Here is a 4,874-nt window from a genome sequence, read left to right as displayed (position 1 = left end):
GGGTCCTGAGGTCACGAAGGCCTGGCTCCCAGTCCACATCCTGAGCCTCTCTGGGGCTCACCTCCTTCAGCTGTAATCTGTGGGTGCTATGAGGCCTCCCTGGCAGGTTAATCAGGAGGGTTGGAGATGGAAGGCACACGGGAGTGCTCCTGAAGGTGAACTGTTGTCACTGGTGGGAGGAGGAGTGGCTTGAATGGGGCTCGGGCTCCTGAGTCACAGGTGGCCTCTGCGAGGTCAGAGCAGCACACGGGGGCTCACTTCCCCTCCTGGGGGTGGGGGGCGGTGGGCGCACACGGAGAAGGTTGATGGGCTGGGGGGTGGGGCTCAGAAGTGCAGGATGTGTCCCTGAGCCCAAGCTTGACCTGGGCAAGAACAGGGTTGCTGCCGCGGTGGCCCGCAGAAGCCTGGGTGCCACAGGGAAAAAGCGGGGCAGGGTCAGGAAGCCAGCACCCCACAATGGTCCAGATGGTGAGTGGGGCTGGACCTTGAAGGCTGTCAGAGTGCAGAGAGGAAGCTCTCCCATCCCCAGTGTGTGCTCAGGCGCCCATTTTGCCAAACCTGAATGAGTTCGTGTCCAGGGGTTGCACCCTTAGGATGGAGAAGGCCCGCTTAAGACCCCAAGCCCAGTGCTGAGAAGGCCAGCCCAGTGCCACCCCGAGAAGGGACCAGGCTGGCTGGGGCTCAAAGTCTCACCCGGCCCACCCTCCCAGACCCAGGCCACAGAGGAGGCATTGATGGCAAAAGAGGCGTCCAGAGGCTGCTGCAGCTGGGGCAGCGTGGGCATCACTGGGCTGGCAGGGGAAGAAGGATGATCCTCGGGCTCCAGGGCCCATGTCTGAGCATCTGGGGTCAGTGAGGGAACCCCAGGCATCCTCTCCCTGAGAGGCTTCCATGTGGCAGGCAGGTGGGGCATCTGACTCAGGGCCCACACAGCCCAGAAGGAAACACCCTGGACCTTCTCTCCCAGGTGTTGGCAGGAGGCAGAGGGCCCCCCCCTCTGCCCTCATAATGGATGGTCTCAACCCTGCCTAGACTTCCTCAGTGACCCTCCAGTACCAGGCAGAATCAGGGCACCTGTGGCTGGCCCACCTCTCAGGCTTTGCTCTCCACCCCCAACCACAGCTTCCACTCACCTGGCACGCCCCCACTCCCTCTCTGATTTTCTGCCCAGAGCCCACTGGGCTCCCCACCCACCTTGCCTGCCTGTTTTCAGGGTTTCCCTACCCCTCAAGCCTCAGCTCAGCTTGCCTCCCCCACAGAGCCTTCTAGGATTTCTCCAGGCCAGTTGAGGCCCTCCCAGGCTCTCCCTGCATTTTGCAGGCACCTCCAGTGTCCTTATCATCTTAATTATCATGCTAGATTGTAACTGCTCTCATGCAGAACTGCTTAGGACAAAAGGGTTCTTCCTCTCTTTCCTCTCGTAGGCAGCAAATAAACATTAGAGCGGCCAGTGGCCAACTCTGCCCACCGCAGCCTTCTGCCGATGCCCACGTGAGCTGTCCACTCCAGGGACCACCTGGCCAGGGTGCTTTCAGAACAGGCAACTGCTTCAGAGCAAGCCAGGCCCCATTCACCTGCCCCTGAGCCCAGGGAGACACATGTGTGCTGAGAGGCACCCACACAGACACAGGCACTTGAACACACCTGCACACACAAACACACGTGTGCACACACACTGACACATTTCTACACAGTCAGATGTGCACACATCTACACATGCACGCTCACAGACACACAGACACACATGCACCCACAGGCACATCTGCAGACACATGCACCCAAGACCCACTCACATAAGACCCACCCTCAGAGACACATAGGTACACTTGCACACACAGAACATACTTGCACACACAAGGACCCACCAGTGCACAACCCTGCCAGGCCTCAGCGCGGGCGGAGGGACTGCTAATCTAGGTCCCCCAGCTGCCACCGCCTTCCTCCTAGAGCCCCCAGGCCGGCAGGGGGCGCCCGAGGCCCCTTCCGTCCAGGCCCAGCCCTGGCGGGAGGGAGCGCGCGCGGGTGCCACCCACCGTCCGCCCTCCCAAGCTAAGTCCCCTTTGTTCCCCCACCCGGAAAGAGGCCGCCGCACCGGGGAAGCACCCAGCTACAGTGTTCTCCAGGCGCCGATCCTGCGCGCTCGTCTTGGTCCCGGAGATGACCGAGTCCCGGCACACGGACCGCCACGACCACTAGGAGGGAGAGCCAGCTCATCATCGCCCACTACCGGTCCAGGCAGGACCATGCGACCCCCGGGCCTCCGCAAGCCCACCGCCTCACAGGCCTGCAGCCCTGCCCCCTGCCCCTGCCCCCTCATCTCCCTGAAAGTTTGTTAAGTGTTCTCCCCTGGGAGGGGGCCACCCAGAACATTGAAAAGGGAGCAAGAATCCCAAAGGCAAGCCTTCCGTCCTCTCCTTCTGCCAGTGTCCAGCTCTTCTGGCCCCAAGGAGCTTCCAGTGAGGACTTTGATTCCTAAAGAACAGAAGCCTGGGGGCCTCCCTCTCCTCTCACCCTGAAACCTGGAGTCCTGGAGCTGTGCTAGGCAGAGATTATACACACTGGAGTCATTCAAGACCTGCCTCTGCTGCTGCTAAGTTCAGGGCCTTGGGTGAGTGCATGACCCTTCTGAGCTTCAGTTTTCCCATCTGTAAAATGGGCTTCCCTGACACTCCCTACCTTGCAGGTGGATGTGAGGATACACAAGTCGGTGGATACCTGGCGTGGGGCCCGGCGCACAGTGAGTGGAAGCTGGCTTCTGTCCTTGTGGTGATTCCTGTGTGCTGACCCCTTTCCTGACTGAGCCCCTGGACAGAGTTTGGACCCCAGTAGAGAGCCCCACAGTACATGCTCACTAAACCCTGGGACCTGCCCAGGATGGGGCAGCCTGGGGACGCTGCACCTGTGCCATCAGCAGACTGCACGTGTCAGGGAAGAGCCTGGCAAGATGCCAGGCCATGTTTTTCAAGTGGTTGGTTTCTCCGGGATGTGGGGCTGGGCTCATAACCCGGTTCTTCCTCCTTGTTCAGGAGCGGGGGGCTCGGCTGGCTCTCGCTGTCCACTCCTCCCCACCCCCTTCCCAGTTGTCCACCATAATTAGGCTCTCTGTGGCTCGGGAGGGGGTGTCTGTGCTTCCTCTCCACCCCCAGACTCAGGCTCGCCCAGGGAGAGGGTCCACCCGCCCTCAGGGGCATTGCTGCCTTCGTGCAGGCAGGTGGGGAGCCCTGGCCAAGCCTGTGGCAGAGGTGGGCGCTCCTGCCCTCGCCCCTGGCCTGGCCCCTTGCTCAGTGGTCAGCCGTGCGTGGGGCTCGGCAGGGCCCAGGAGGCTGCTCTCGTCATTAGCGGCCGGCCTCACTCCAAGTGAATTAGCTGGTCCTCAGGGAGTGAGCGCTGAGGCCTGCAGGCTCCTGGCACCGGCCAGTGATTCATTGAACACAGCCTCACCCCTGCCAGAGGCCAGCAGCATCCCTGCCCCCAGCCCAGCAGCCTGACTGGAGGCCGGGGCGCAGGGCTGGTACCCAGAGCAGCCCAGGCTGCCCGTCCATCTGCCCCTGTCATCCTATTCATCGGGCTGCTCCCCGCTGGCTCCGTGCCGCTTGCCTCCATCCACCAGCCCCTCCCACATGCAGGCCTGGTGGCCTTGGATCCGCGCCCGGCTTCCGCCAACCTGGCCTGCCCCGCCAGGCTCTGTCTCCTGCTCCCTTTGTCCCCTGTGTACCTTGAGTAACCCGAGGGAGGCCCCCTCATCCTTTTCCCTCCTCCTTCTGTGCCTTCCTGACCCCCCTCAACCGAAGCCCTGGGATACACTTAACTGGTCTTGATGAAAAACAGAAGCTCTGTCTATGCATAGGAGGTTCCTGGTAGCTAGCTGCCTGGGGCCAGTTCCTGCCAGGGGCCCTCAGGCCAGGGCCCCCCTCCTTCTTAGAACTAAGGTGGGTGGGGAAGGCACAACCTTGGTCTCTGCCACAGAAGCCCTTAGGAGCCCACACACGTCCCCTCGATGACCACCCTCTGCACTTTCATTTACTCAGCAGGAGCCAGGTGTTGAGAGGCCAGTGCTGCTGAATGAATGAGTGGATGCCCTCCCCACACAGAAGCGACTTCTCTTCGTCAACACTTGTGACTCACATCTTGTCAAATCTCTCCAGCTTGAAAACCTTCCTCCTGCAGCTGCTGATTGGAGAGCATCCACATTTCATGGCCAGAGACCTGAATTCCGGGGCCAGCCGATTGTCCACGAGCTGGATGATCACCCCTTTGAGCCAGCTGTTCCCCATGGTCGTGCGGGGCTTGCCGTCCCTCAGGCTGACTCTGAGGATTAGACGCGTTTTATCTTGTACAGGGAACACAGGGCATCGAGATACCACCCAAAGACAGCCACCGCGGACTCATTCCAAGTGTTCTTCCTGGGGGGGCTCCCTAGCACATATGTGGGCAATTTCCCCTGTATTGTTCTATAATCCTTGATGGTTGCTCTATAATTGCTCTCAAATGGTTTAATCATAATAAATAGCATCTGCAGAGCAGTTTACACACTGTAACTCTTCCCGCACCCTCCCTCCCACCTGAGAAACTGAGGCTCAGAGAAGTTAATGAACTTCGCTAAGACCACACAGTGAGCAAGGAGGCAGAGCTCACCCCTCCCCAGACTGTGGGGCCGGCGGGTCCCCAGGCCACTGTGTCCCCAGGTACCGTGTCCCCAGTTCTGGGCAGGGGCGGGAGGCACAGAGAGCCTGGCAGAAGACATGGAGGCTGTCTGGGATCTGACGGCTGGTGGGGAGGGGGCATTTCACCAGGTGTGAGGGTGTCCAGGCAGGATTGTATGCTCACCTGTGGGTGCAGGTAGGCATTCAGGCTGAGACCAGGTGACCCCCAAA

General features: G+C 60.6%; 1 long non-coding RNA gene across 1 annotated transcript; it reads left to right on the top strand.

Moving 5' to 3' along the window:
* The first annotated feature begins 1,987 nt into the window (after nt 1-1,987).
* Nucleotides 1,988-4,528, top strand: LOC122698547. Its single transcript, XR_006342361.1, has 3 exons — nt 1,988-2,608; nt 2,684-2,737; nt 4,029-4,528. It is a non-coding gene; the product is annotated as an uncharacterized LOC122698547 (long non-coding RNA).
* Nucleotides 4,529-4,874: the final 346 nt, after the last annotated feature.

The sequence above is a fragment of the Cervus elaphus genome, chromosome 8, assembly GCF_910594005.1.
Source record: "Cervus elaphus chromosome 8, mCerEla1.1, whole genome shotgun sequence".
In the NCBI taxonomy this organism is placed as follows: Eukaryota; Metazoa; Chordata; class Mammalia; order Artiodactyla; family Cervidae; genus Cervus; species Cervus elaphus.
This window is presented reverse-complemented; position numbering and strand designations above follow the sequence as displayed.